Raw genomic sequence first — 14,863 nt, forward strand, 5'->3', positions numbered from 1 at the left:
GTGGGAAACCCAGGCGTTCTCTTAAAGGCCTGGCGCACAGATTCTCTCACTCCCAGGCACTCACCTTGTGCTCCAGTGGAGGGACAGAGACTCGGGGGCCCCAGAGACATATGGGGAGCAGACTGAGTTGTGTGGCTGTGGGTTGAGGGCTGGAAGACAGTTGCCATTTCCCTGTGAGGGGTCCTTCTCCTGTGCAGTCGGCAGGCGGAAGCCATCTTTCCTGTGTTGAGCCCGCCCCCTATGCTTCCGGCCAAATCTGAATCTGATTGGTCTGGTGAGCTCCACTGCTCTGTCCTGTTGACTCACTGGGCCCCGCCCCACCCAACTCCAATGCCAGAGGCACTTTCTCTCAAGCAGCCTTTTTGGGAAAACTATCAGAGTCAGACAGACCAAAGACGGACGGCAACTGGCCTTGGTGTGCTCTGAGACTTTTGCTGAGACTTTTACTCATAATGCACAAGGCGTTATCAGTAGCTGAACCTTACAGAAGTCGGCAGGTGGTAGCAGACCTCCAGTCCCCTGGCATTTTGAGGAGCAACCCCAGGCCCAGTACTAGTGTCAGATGTCCTCAGTTCACAGCTTGGCCTCTCTCGCATGCATCCAGGGTTAGCACAGGCAGGGAACAACTGCGGATAGCTTTGTAGCTCCTACCAGGTGGTCCCCGACCGATCACAGGCAGTGAGTGGGTGACCTGGGCCTGCACCAGAGCCCCTCCCAAGAAGCCCCAGAACCAACATACTTGGAGGTTGGCTTCAGACCACAGCAGGGCACCACCCAATTAGCCCCACAAGCGGCACACACAAAGGGTGGTCTCAACAGGCACCAGAGCCCACAGGGATGAATCCTACTCAGTGCAGTAAACCTCCCGCACAGTAGACCATCAGCTGTGGATAGGTCTCACCCCACAGCCAGTCAGCCTGAGGGTCAATACCACCCACTGATGTGCCAACAGCCACCAAGGCTCAACTATAACAGGACACACACAGCTAATACAGGGACACTCCTGAAGTACATGGAGCAGGTGACCAGGGAGACTGTGCCAGGGCCCCACAGGGCACATACACACATAAGGCCACTTGGCCAAGACTGGGGGACATAGCAAACCTACCTAATACATAGAAACAAACAGAGAGAGACAGCCAAAATGAAGAAGCAAAGAAATACATCCCAAATGAAAGAACAGGACAAAACTCCAGAAAAATAACTAAATGAAATGGACGCAAGCAACCTACCAGAGACAGACTTCAGAACAATGGTTATAACGATGCTCAAGGAACTTAGTGAGAACTCCAACAAAGAGATAGAAAGCATAAAAAAAAAAGACATAGAATCCATAAAAAAGAACCAGTCAGAAGTGAGGAATACAATAGCTGAAATGAAGATGCACTAGAAGGAATCACCAGAAGACTAGATGAAGCAGAGGATCGAATCAGCAATTTGGAAGAAAGGTAGCAGAAAACACCCAATCGGAACAGCAAAAGGAAAAAAGAATTTTAAAAGATGAGGACAGTTTAAGAGACTCTGGGACAACATCAAGTGTAACAATTTGCATCATAGATGTACCAGCAGGAGAGAAAGCAAGAGATTGAGACTGTAGTTGAAGAAATAATGACTGAAAACCCTCCTAACCTGGCAAAGGAAACACATGTACAAGTCCAGGAAACACAGAGAGTCCCAAACAAGATGAACCCAAACAGGCCCACACCAGGACACATTGTAATTAAAACAGCAAAGGTTAAAAATAAACAGAGAACCCTAAAAGAAGCAAGAGAAAGGAAACTAGTAACTTATAAGGGACCTCCCATAAAACTATCAGCTGATTTCTCAACAGAAACTTTGCAGGCCAGAAGGGATTGGCAGGAAATATTCAAAGTGATGAAAAGCCAGAAGCTGCCACCAAGATTACTCTGCAGTTTGGAATCAAAGGACAGGCAAAGAGCTTCCCAGACAAAAAAAAGCTAAAGGAGTTCATCACCACCAAACCAGTATTACAAGGAATGTTAGAGGGACTTCTTTAAGATGAAAAAAAAAGATAAAAAATATGAATAATAAAAAGGCAATACCTGCATATCTATCAACAATTACTTTCAATGTAAATGGATTGAATGCTCCACTCAAAAGACATAGGGTGGCTGAATGGGTAAGAAAACAAGACCCTTACATATGCTGCCTATAAGAGACTCACTTCAGATGGAAAGACACACATAGACTGAAAGTAAAGGGATGGAAAAAAAATATTTCATGAAAATGGAAATGAAAACATACACACAATGCTGTGTTAGCAATATTTATACCAGACAAAACAAACTTTAAAACAAAGGCTGTAAAACAAGAGACAAAGAAGGACCCAGTAATCCTACTTCAGGGCATTTATCTGAAGACACCCAAATGCTACTTAGAGGGGACATGTGCATCCACATGTTCATTGCAGCAGTGTTTACAACGGCCAAGATGTGGAGGCAGCCTGGGTGTCTGTTGATGGAAGAATGGACAAAGAGGAAGTGGTACATATATACAATGGAATATTGCTTGGCCAGGGAAGAGAATGGGTTCTTGCCATCTGCAACGGCATGGATGGACCTGGAGGGTATTGTGCTGATTGGAGTAAGTCAGACAGAGAAAGACAGATGCAATATGATTTCACTTACATGAATCTAAAGAACAAAATTAACAAACAAAACAGAAACACACTCATAGATACAGAAACTTTTTTTGTTATGGCAGAACAAGCCTTTTAGTTGTTTTTATTACTCCAAAAAGCTTCATTTTTTATTTAGCTTTCTGGCTCTGTGCTTGTGCCTTCAACACTTTCACAACCTCGATAAGGAAAGCACGCTTGATCCTGCACGGACACACTTAGCACACATGATTCCACCATAGGCCGTGCTGACATGTTTTTTCATTTTAGACAACCTCATCAGAACTTTAGGTCTCACAGCACGAACTCCATGAAGTCGGCCTGGGCACACACCACATGCAGATTTTGGTGCTTTCCCCACCTTCTTGGCATAAAGGTAAACAATTCTATCACCAGGGGTTCGGGACAACCTAGTTTTGTTAGAAGCTGTATTGTAGGGCAGCCTCCGATGGATGTCAGACGCTGGACCATTCTGAATGCCTGTAGACACTATCCCCAGAAGAAGAAAAGGGATACAGAAACATTTTGATGGTTGCCAGATGGGAGGGGGGTTGGGGGAGTTGGTGAACAAAGGGGAGGAATTAAGTACAAATTGGTAGTTATACAGTAGTCATGGGGATGTAGGGTACATCATAAGGAATATAGTCAGTAATATGATCATAACTATGTTGTCAGATGGGTACTAGACTAGTCAGGGGCATCACTTCTTATTATATAAATGTCTAACCACTATGCTGTACACCTCAAATTAACATAATACTGAATGTCACTGTAATTGAAAAATTAGAAAAGGGATAAAAGGTGAAGGGGAGTAAGAGGTCCACATTTCCAGGTACAAAACAAATAAGTCATGGGGATGTAACGTACAGAATGGGAAATATAGTCAATACTATTGTGATAGCTGGTACGGTGTCAGATGGTTGCTGGTCTTACCATGGTGATTACTTCTTTAGGTGTATAAATGTTGAATAACTATGGTGTCCCCCTGAAACTGATATAATGTTGTATGTTAGCTATACTTTAATAAAAATTAAACAAAGAATAGGAGAAAACATTCGCAATCACATATCTGATAAGGGTTTAATATCAAGAATACGAAGAGTCCTACAAGTCAGCAATAAAAAGAGAAACAAGCCAGTTTAAAAATGGGCAAAGGACCCCAACAGCCATGTCTCTAGAGAAGTTGCACCCATAGCCAGCAAGCTCGTGCAACGATGCTTGGCTTTGCTAGGCAGCGGGGAAATGCAAGCCAGAACCATTCGCGTGAGCTCCCACTTAGCAATCCTGGGATGAGCAGAATCTGAAAGACAGATAGTCGCCCGTGCTGCCAGGCTGTGGAGACATAAACCGTGTGCACGGCCGGTGAGGACGTGAAGTGATGCAGCGCTGGGAGATCAAATGCAGAATTACCACACGACCCAGCGATGCCACTTGTATGCATCCCCCCCCAAAACCTGGAGTGGTGACTCCCCAGGTAAAGTTAGCCAATGTCCACAGCAGCCAAAAGGGGGGAGCACCCACCAACAGACACTGGAGAAATGAAAGGTGGGATATACACGCAGTGGGGTGTTTTTCAGCCACAAAATGAAGCAGTGACACCTGCTACAACATGAGTGAACCTTGGAAACACTGTAAGTGAAATAAGCTAGACACAAAAGGCCCAATATTGCATGAAACATCTAGAATATCAAATGCACGTAGATAGGAAGTAGGTTAGAGGTCACCAAGGCTGGGGGGGGGGTGACTGGGGAGTGACTGCTAACAGGCAGCCGGTTTCTGTGTGGGGTGATGAAACAATTTTGGAAACAGTGATGACAGCACACAGCATGGTGAACATCGTTAATGCCACCGAGTGGCTGCAGTGGCAGGTTCTGCGTCTTACACGGTGCATGGGCTCCAGCTCTGGCCTGCTGGCTGTGTGGGCCCAATGAATCCTGCCCATCTGTAAAGCGGGGCGCAGACACACTCCAGTCGTTCCCCAGATGGCTCACGGCTCACGACCCAGGGACGCAGCCCCACCGGAGCAGACGCCGTGCAGACCAGGAGCCCAGTGCAGCGCCCGGGGTGGACCATGACGGGGACATGCGGGGGTGGCGAGAGCCGGGGTCTGCACAGCCCTCCCTCCCAGCTCCCCACCCTGACCTGAGCCCCAGTCGCACCTCTACAGCCACCTGAAAGCTTCCAAGGACTAGTGAGGTCATGCCTGTCACAAGGGCTCCGTGAGACCAGCCCACACTGACGCCGTGTCCTGAACCATTCCTGGGCACCGGCTGACCCGTGTCCCCTGTGGGCTGCTCCCACACCTGTGGCCTGGACCTCCAGGCTCCCTCTGTGGCCACCGCCCCTGCTGGCCTTGGAGGATCAGGGGTCCATCCCGGCAGCTGCTTCACGCGCCCCTCTTCTCCTCTTCGTCCTTACCCTGTTTCTGTCGCCTCTTGACTATTCACACACCTGAATTTCGCATTCAACACAGTGTCCACTGAGCATGTGCTTCAGCCAGGCACGGGGCTGGGCCCTGGGCTCCGAGCAGCTGGACTGTGTATCCTCGGGGATCCCAGCAGCCTGGCCGGTCCTTGGGGCCATGCCGCTTCTCTGCCATCTGGGGCAGACCGAACACCTGCTGACCGTACAACAGCGTGACAGCCTGTGTGACAACCTGTGTGAAGTGTCAGCCATGTGTGATGTATGTGACAAGTGCATGTGACAAAGTGGCTTCATGGCTGTAAGCAGAGCTGACGACCTCTGCAGATTGGCTGCAGCCCCCAGCCTACACCCGGGCATTGCTTGAGGACAGTGCGCTCGCTGTTTCGGCCTGGCTCTGTCCTCACGGTGTGCAGGCCCCTCGCTGCTCACCCACACGCCCGCCCTGCAGAGGGGTGTCCCTCACTCAAGGGCAGTGACCGCCCCCAAGGCCCCTCGTCAGGCCATGAGAAGGTCTTTACGGGGTGATTTCACATTTATGAGGAAGAACAAATGATGCATCTGTCCCGCCATGTGCATGCGTGTTGACAGCCTCTTCATTCAGTTCGAAACGGCCTACATCCACTTCAGGAAGAAAAACAGTGATGTGAATTTGAGTGTCTCATTCCTGTGCCATCTACACGCTGAGTAATGACCACTCGGCATCCAGGGGACAGAGAGCAGAGGCGGCCAGCCTGGGAGCTGTGTCAGTCGGGCTTAGAGCTTTTCACGTGGGGCATAGAAATGATTTCCGGCATCCTGGGTCACCAGACCACAAGCCTGGGGGGCTCTGCCTTGACTCCCCCTGAAGCAGGGCCCTGAGTCCTGTGCAGCCTGCCCCACAGGCACAGCACTACTGGGCAAACTTAGCCAAAATGGGTCATCATGTCAGTCCACTGAGTCGGCTTCCCCTCAGCGAAGGGAGCATGTGCAGGTCGTGCCTTCCAGAAAACACCGCATGAGACTGGTCAGCTGCTGGGTCTGGAGAGACGGCTGCCGGACAGATGTCACACTTCCCTATACTGGCATGTGCAGACTTCCAAAGGACGCTTCTGACATTTTTTTTTTTCTATGTTCATTTGCCTAAATGAGCCTTAGATGTTCATCTCATAAAAAGTAAGTTTTCAGCCATAAAACTAACCCATGGGGAAAATGCGAAATTGGACAGTACAATAAATACAACGAAAAATTACCTCTAGTGCCATCACCAGACAACCACTGCAGATTTGGTGGTTTGTGGGTAGTTCTAAACGGGTGGCTACATTCTGACACTGGTTAGACAGCAGCCGAGGCAGCAGCTGCTAAGCCCCTGGTGGCTGCAGTGGCCAGTCGCACAGGGCAGGGCTGGGGACAGGTGGGGCGCTGCAACGGCCAGGGAGGCAGCGTCCTCAGATTCCATTTGCAAAGTTCTCCTCTTTTCTCCCTCCCGTGGGAATTCAACTGTAAAACAGGTTCGGAAAGACTTACAAAGAGAAGAGGTTAGGTTTGTGCTGTGTGGTTGGCCGGGGAGGGTGGGCATGGAGGTGGCGAGTGAGAGTGTGTGTGTGCGAACACATGGGGTGAGTCTCACAGAAACACTGAACGAGACAGAGGAACTGTCCTCATAAATTAGGAGCCATTACCTCTGGAGGCTTTGAAACACTCATGCTTCTCTTCAATCGGTATTTCCAAGTCTCCTATGATGAAGTGTACTTTTATAAGGAGGAAAAACAGTAACAGGAGGTTAAAACTGCATTTGTTGTATCTGGAAATGTGACGAATTATCTCTCCACTTGTCTCTCGGGCTCAGTGCTGATCTCTTTTCGATGTCACATTCCGTTGGTGTGACACAATCTCCTTACAGTTCACGTAACAGGCTGTCATCTGCCAACTCCACTGGGACACATGGGCCTGTCCTCAGCCTGGCAGGGCAGGAGGCCCGTGCTTCCCGGGCAGTAACGAGCACCCAGGAAGCCCACCAATGTTGCAGTTTCTTAGAAAATGACACGTTACGCTTCCCGAGATAACATCTAAGTTGTTTATCCTGAGTGTTGCCCGCCAGCTCCCACACGTCTGCATTTCCTGAGACTCCAGAATTTTCTATTTCTAATTTGGTGAGTATTAAAGAAGCCAATGATATATATTTCCTATCTTTCCTCATCTAAAAGATGTCTTTTTTTCCTTTGGGCGGAAAAAAAATCAAAGAAATTTGTTCACAGTCAGAAATTGTCATTTTCTCGAAGTAACTGTGAACAAGCTAAATGCAGGTGGAGCCGTGTGCAGTGCTGCAGGGAGGGCTGGGACACGGCTGTGCCTGCATCCGAGGGCCAGCACCCGCCCCACCCAGGCTGCTGAAGCCTGCCCCCTCCAGTTACTCATCGGAAAGTCGGCACAACGGGCATTCATTTTTAATGTATTTCATTTCACTGATGCATTGCACTCCAGTGCATTAATTGCTATGATGTTAAAGAAAATATATAGATGTAAAACTTGTCACCCACTGTCCTCCTGTTACTGTACATTCATGGGAGCCTCTTCCATCCCAAAGGAAAGAAACCAGGAAGGGCACCCTCTCCCTGGCTGTCACAAACGCAGGTTTGGCCAGTTCAGGGACTTGGTCAGACTCCACTGGACAGTCAGGCCGACTCTGCCCAGAGCGGATGTGGGGGCATCACACCTGGCTGGGCTGGGGGAGGAAGACTACGGGGGAGGGGCGCCCGCAAGGTGCCCCCTGGGCTGGGGCAGTGGGCCGGCCCTCGTCCTCCTCTATGAACCGTGCCCCTTCGGCTTCCCAACTAAGTGTTTCTGGAAATTTCTAAACCCACTCAGCTGAGTGTAGAGTAAAGGAGAGCTGGAGGCCTAGGCTGGGTGGGGTCTTTCTGTTATTTTGAACCCACAGTAAGGAATACGTTTTATGTGGTAACCCAGGACACCAAACTGTGCTTGTGGCATACACAAGGCTGATCCTTTCTGTTCTTCTCTACCACGCTACAGAGATGCAGGCACAACCTGCAAACCAGCATTTACCACCTTCTCAGTGAGGAGACTCCCAGGAAAGCCTGGTTAGCACTCTACCAGTGGGAACGCCAGTCGGCCCCAGGCACTGACTCTAGGCACAGAGGGGCATGGGGGAAGCGTGGGGATGCCCAGCTGGGCAGGGAGCCCTGGAAGCCACACCAGCTGGAGGCAGGCGGGTGTCTGCCCACACACGCCCTGAGGCCAGTGAGGGCGGGTCAGGGACACAAGGCCACATAGCCTTTGCAGGAATTCTTCACAAAAGTAAATTTGCCTCTTCAAGCCGGAACTCAGTAGAAATGTCCGCAACGTCCACATTAGCCTGGGGTTTGAGGCTCTGCTGGGCCCATAGTTCCAGCCTTTGGTTGTCACGTGCCCAACACCACCCAAGGCTACTCTAAGATTTAAACCCACCATTTAAATATCTGAGAAGGTTAAAAATATCCCAGTACTGGGGGCGGCTGGATGGCTCAGTTGGTTAGAGCTCTAGCTCTTAATAACAAGGTTGCCAGTTCAATTCCCACATGGGCCAGTGAGCTGTGCTCTTCACAACTAGATTGAAAACAACAGCTTGAGCTTGGAGCTGATGGGTCCTGGAAAAACACACACTGTTCCCCAATATTCCCCAATGTGAAAAACAAAAATCCTGGAAGGCCAGTAATTCTGGGAACCGCTGCCTGGCTCAGCCACGCCTGCTCTCTTCTGCCTTCCTCACCTAGCTGGTTGTCCTGAGGACAGCACAGTGTGGCCTGGGGGGTGCAGCAGGGAGGCAAGGGGATGAACTGCCAAATCAAGAGAGGCCCGATTTCCAGCCGCCGCGTGGGGCTGGGGGCTGGATGACAGAGCACCAGGGGACCCAGGAGCTGCGCTGGGAGGAGGGACCGTGGCCGCTGCTTTGCTTTGTGAATTCTGTCAGGGCCTTAGCTTCCCTGATTTCAATAAAGCAATATAAAGGTCTTCTGTACCATTTATACATTACATTTCGGTTAGTCTTTTTCTAAACACAATCAAATTAAAACAATGAGTGTTTTCATTTAGACTGACTGTATTCGACGTCCTGTTTTCAACACCTCTCTCCTCTGAAAGTCAGAGGGATAGACGTTGGTCCATCCAGCCTTCTCATCTGACATGGGAGGAACAAGAAGATATGAATTAACAGGGGTCGGGGGTGTTTGCTCATCTCCCGGAGATACAGCACCTGCCCTCACCGGAAGGCGCCCACTGGCTCTGCAGGCATTTAACAGCGGCGCTCCGGTAAGCAGTTTGTGCACTGCTGGTCAGCCTGCCGTCACCTGTCACATGGACAGGCTGAGCTGCACCGTGGCTCTGAGCAGACCCTCGCAGCGATCTATTTCGACTTGACATTTGGTTCAGTTGCTTTCCAAAGTTTTCTTACAAACAGACAAGCTGGGTAAGCAGAGCCCAGGGAAGGCTGCAGGCCCACAGGTGAGGGCAGGATGTCAGCAGCAAGGGCCGGCCCGTCCTCCCAGGCTTCAGCTGGCCTGAGGAGAACTGGCGCAGCTGTCAGGAAAGAGTGGGGTGGCCACAGGACGTGCTGGTGCCTGCCTGACACCCATGTGGCCGAGTGACCCTCAAACTGTGCTGTGCAGGTCAGTTCCTTGTTCAAAGGCAGGTTCCATTCCGCCAGCAGGTGGGGCTGAGGGCCTGTGTCCCTGAGAAGCTCTGCAGGCTGACCCTTGGTGTGTGGGCTGGCGGTCAGCGGGCTCCCTGCACTGCGTGGCTGCCCTCCTGGGCCTAGGTCCCTTGGCTTCCTGATGACACCTCTCTTGGGTCTGATGGTGAGTGACCTCGCAGGCAGTGCGGGGGGGGGGGGGCTCCATGACTTCAGCCCTAAATTGTCCCTATTCCTCACGCTGCCCATCAGTACATGGGTGCCCAGGCAGTTAGACACACATGCCACTCTCCTCAGACCCCCTGGGCTCCCCACCATCCTGCTCTCCCAGGTCCCCGGGCCGTTCCTTCCTGGCTCATCCGACCCCCAGCACCCACACATCCTGGCTGCCCCATCTGCTCCTGTTCACTCCCACCCCCACATATCCGCACGCTACAGAAGCAGAACACCATCCCACTCCAAACACCCCTCAGCCCGCCTTGCCCTCCTGGTGCCTGAGTAAGAGGCGCCTCCCAGGGAGCGCAGCCAAACCGTGGGCTGGGGGAGGCAGGGGACGGGCTGCCAAACCCCCGGAGGCGCTTGAACCCCCTGCCATTGCCAGGGCAAACCCAGCATGTTGTCATTTCCTGCCAACCTATGTGTTCTGCCTGCCTGTTAATTACGGCGCACACACCTGTAATTATGATAACGCAGTTGCAGCTGGACGCGGGGCAGCAACTCGCGAGTCTTCATTACAACTCAATTAGCCCCGCAGCACATGTTTTCAGAGCATCTGGCAGTGCAGGCACTGAGAAGAAAAACTGCACAGCCTCCCGCTCTGCACCAGCGAGAACTCGCTTCCCTCCCTTCCTTCCCATGCCGACAAAAACACCCAGGTTTTTTCTTAAATTATGGAAATCTCAAGGTATAAAAAAACCCGCTGTGCATTGGAACATATACATCGAATAGGAAAGGGATCAGAACACTATTTGGCACTGGCCTCAGAAAGAATCTGAAAGTTGTTCTCATAATGTGCCCCAGTTGAGGCACAGATATAATAGTCTTGGCAAAGCTGTATAATCCTCAGTGTGTGTGTGGCTGGTCTGCACCCAGGACCCACAGCCAAGCAGAATGCACCCCCAAGTGTGGCACGGTGCCCCCAAATTCACCATCTGAGGGAAGCCAGAACAACTCCATCCCATCCACTAAGTGGGAAGAATGAACCAAGTGAAGCCTTGGTGGCCAGCAGTCCGCTCTGTGTAGCCTGGACGGGGACATGCTTCCTTCTGCTTGAAGCTGTCTGGGGTCTGCAGGACCCTTGCTGCACTTCTCGGCACACAGGGAAACCTCTCCCGACTTGGTCCACTGTGCCTCCAAGGCCTGGCAGACAGGATTGCCTTGGGGAGCTCACCCTACCGACCCCCCTTTCAGCAGCTGGCCTGAGCAGGGCGGAGGAGTGAACCAGCCCTGGCACTTGGGGATCCTGAGAGACCACCTCCCAGCTTCACCCCCATGCACCAATAGAGCCAAAAGCCACGTTACAACACCTGCTCCAAACACCCACCTGTGACACACTCCAGGAGCCAAGGGAGGGAGAAAGGAGGTCCCAGGTAGGGGAGAAGAACTTTCTGGAACTGTAAAGGCCTAGTCAAATCCATCCAGCCCACACCGAGCTCTGGGCTGCAGTTTTGGAGGGGGTGACAAAGGGAGTCACAGCCCATGACCGACTGCAGCCCTGTTCCAAGTGCCAAAAACCAGAAAGCTAACCCGACATGGAGGAGCTCCAAAACCGCTGGAGCGCACACACGTGCGATCAAACGGACGCCGCGGCGTCACCGAGTCCAGGGGACTCGCGGGCTTGGAGGAGTCTTAGGGGCGCAGAGAGAGTTCAGCTCGCCCTGTCCGACGTCCCTGCCATCCGCGCGGAAGCTCAGGACCTCCTCAGCACCCACCCCCTTCGTCCCCCAGGGCCACTGTCCGGACCCTGATCTTCTCCCTGCGCCCCAGCCCCCGCACCCGGCTCCGCGGGCCAGTGCTGGGGGTTGGGGAGGCCCTTGGCCGGGGTCTGGCATGTCCAGCTCCGAGTTTGCAGAATTCGCTGCTGGGGGAGCAGGGCTCCCTCTCCCCATTCAGGTCCTCGCCACGGTGGGCGCCAGGGCCGGAGACGACAGACCCGGGAGGGCGCCGCGCGTGCGCGCGTGCGTGTGTGTGTGCATGTGAATGTGCGCGTGGGAGTGTGCGTGTGTACGGGTGTGTGCGTGCGCGTGTGTTTGTGTGTGTGCGCGTGTAGATCTGTAAGCGGGAGGCGTCCACCTCACCACCAAGGGGCAGCTGGAAGGGTGAGGAAAGGGCCCCAGCCCTCCGAGAACTCGCCCACGTCCCGCCCCTTCTGCGCGGGAGCCGGGAGTGCACACCAACCCAGCCAGGGCATGCACCGGGAGAACCCGGTCACCCCACTTAGGTGCCCCCCACCCCCACCCCCGGTAGCGGACGTCGCTCTGCCCCTCCAGTCCTTGCTCGCACCTGGGTTCCGGTAGATCCGACGAGGACAGACGGGACGGAAGCAGGAATCACGCTCCCGCTGCGGCCGCCGGGACTACCGTGAAAGCGCACGGAGCGGCCGGAGCCTGCAGGGGGCTGGGGGCGGCGCCCAGCACAGCCCCGCCCCCGGGTGGCCCAGGGGCGGGGGGCGGGGGGACAGGGCGCTTCAAACGCCCCTTTCCAATCTCCTTTGCCCCCACCCCACCGCGCAACTGGATAGAAACTGCGCGCGCCTGACCTTCGCCGCTTTGGGACGGGTGCCTGTGCCCTGCTCCGGCCCAGGCCCTTGCGGTGTAGACCCTCTCCGCCCCCCTCCCTGCTGTGTCCCGGGGCCCTCCGGCGTAGACCCCGGCTCCACCGCGGGCGCAACTTTACCTCGGCGCCGGACTCCGCGGGCTGCCTCTCGGCTCGCCCGGCCGGCGGCCTCCTCCGGGCGGAGCGCGGCGTCTCCGGAGCCCGCAGCCCGCGGAGTCCAGCACCGCCCCGCGCGCCGCCCCCGGCCCCGCAGGGCCCCGCCGATCCACCTCGCAGCGGTGGCGCGGCGCCCCCTTGCGCCCGGCCTCGGGTCCCGAGGGCAAGCCGACCCCGGCGCAGCTACCCGGAGCCCCGGGCGGTGTCCACTGGGAGAGAACTATCGGGGGCACACAGGGCGCAGACCCCGCCCTGCGCACCGCGTCCACCAACGCGACAGGCACACGGGCGCACTCACACTCACACACTCGTGCTCACACACATAGTGGGGTGGAGGCATAGAGCCCCCTCTCACAACCAAAGCAACCCGAGGGTTGAAAGGCAGGGAAGGGGCCTCCACGTGGGGAGCCACTTGGCGTCTGCAGACACTCGCCGGGCACCAGCAGAGCCTGCGGTGCGGGGCCAGCGATGCCAGGTGGCTCTGGATCACCAGGCTCGCCCTGGTGAGGGATTTCATCACTTCATTTACAAGAAGGAAGTGAGTGTTCTGCAGCTTGAGCTGAACACCCAGGCCCCGGAAAGAAGGCTTTTCCTCCATAGAAACTCTAATTGGATTAGAGTCAGAGGGACCTGGCCACCCCCGCCCTGGGAGACGACCTCACCTCCCTCAGGAAGTGTTTCTGGCGCCTGTTAGCGAGTCTTCCTCAGCCGGTGCAGAATCTGCCTTTCCCAGCACGCGCCACCCTCTGAATGGGTATTTGTAGCTGCTTGGCCAACTAGGCGACATTCCCCTGAACACAGAAGCCCCCCGACTCTGAGAAACACTGGCTGAAACGTAAATAAGCAAAAGATAACCCGCGGACAGCACTGGACAGTGCCTGCATACTGAGTGCTGTGCTGCTGCCAGTTTTAGTTACATAGGTAAGGATGTATGATTTCTCCGCTAAATATTCCCCAGTCCCTTACTGTTGTTCATGGGAGGAAATTTCCAGACCCAAGGCCACCCAGGCCCTGCTCCTTGTGTCAAGTCCCTGGATTGCTGTGGCCATACAAATGGGGCCAAGCCCATCACCTCCCTTTTCCAGACACTATACCTTTGTATATCCAACCAAAGTGCCCGCCAGCCTTTTCTGACAGCACATCACATTTTCAGCCAACTCTGGCGTTTTAGTCAACAAAAATCTCTAGATGTCTCCAGTCTCTACCTGTGCAGTTGTTTTTTCAGTTTTCCTGATCCATAATTTTCAGTTACGTGGCCCTTTAAAATCTAGGTGTAGCACATTACAATTTAGTCCTAGTCAATTTGATTGTGTTAGTTTTTGCTGGTTTCTGCTAACCTTTTCGGTGAGTCTGTCAGGTGTTTCAGAAGCTTAACACTGTCGTGCAGTGTGTGAGTGCCTTCTCAGCAGGCCATGACATCGTCCTTAAGCCAAGGTCATGGATGCAGTGTCCTCAAAGGGCGGCCTGGAGAATGGGCGGGGCTCTCCGCTGCTCTGGTGCTGACCACTAGCTTGCCTCTGGCCTGATCTCTGTCCTCATCTAGAAGGTTCTGACAGCGCACATTTTACACTTTTGGGGGGGCAGTGTTGATGGAGACAGTGAAAGGCCTTTCTGAAGCCAAATATAACCAACCAGGCGTCTGAACGGCAAATCCACCAACAGAACCAAATAAAAAGGACAACAGACATGGTCTGTTTAATAACTTTTTGTAGCACTGGACTAGCAGTCCCCCTTTCTTTCTGGAGCAGTGCTGGATGAGCCATTGCCCTGGCAGCACACCGTCAGGGCCATCACTTAGGGGCTGGTGTGCTGACCAAAGCCCTGACTTGTCTGTGCCTGTTTTCTCGTCTATAAAGTAGGAATCATAGCAGAACCTACTTCACTGTTTGTTTTCCTAATTGAGTTACTACCAGGACACATGTGGCCCATGGTAAACAAACGAATTATCATGATAATTTTAGGCACTTGCAATGATCGAGAATGTTTCAGGAATGTTGAAATGAAATACTGAACATCTCTGCAAACTGAGGAGTTTTGAAATATGGGACCCAGGAGGCCCTTGCTGAGGTCACACACTCCAGCTTCCCATCCAAGGGCTCTGCCGGGTACTTGCGGAGGACGCTGACAAAACGGTCACGCGACGGCCTTTTCCACATACTGTTTCCCCGAAAATAAGCCCCAGTTAAGATCGTCAGCCAGACGGAACT

At 53.3% G+C, this 14,863-nt stretch overlaps 1 protein-coding gene and 1 pseudogene across 1 annotated transcript in view; both read right to left on the reverse strand.

The window, feature by feature from the left end:
* Positions 1-12,614, reverse strand: part of KCNG2 (potassium voltage-gated channel modifier subfamily G member 2) — a 36,875-nt gene extending 24,261 nt beyond the window's left edge. The window contains 3 exon segments of the mRNA XM_074339792.1: positions 3,572-3,629; positions 6,292-6,538; positions 12,228-12,614. The gene's annotated coding sequence lies outside the window, so the exon portion shown is untranslated.
* Positions 2,770-3,109, reverse strand: LOC109437017 (large ribosomal subunit protein eL34; annotated as a pseudogene).
* Positions 12,615-14,863: the final 2,249 nt, after the last annotated feature.

The sequence above is a fragment of the Rhinolophus sinicus genome, linkage group LG09 (genome assembly GCF_036562045.2).
Source record: "Rhinolophus sinicus isolate RSC01 linkage group LG09, ASM3656204v1, whole genome shotgun sequence".
Classification (NCBI taxonomy): domain Eukaryota; kingdom Metazoa; phylum Chordata; class Mammalia; order Chiroptera; family Rhinolophidae; genus Rhinolophus; species Rhinolophus sinicus.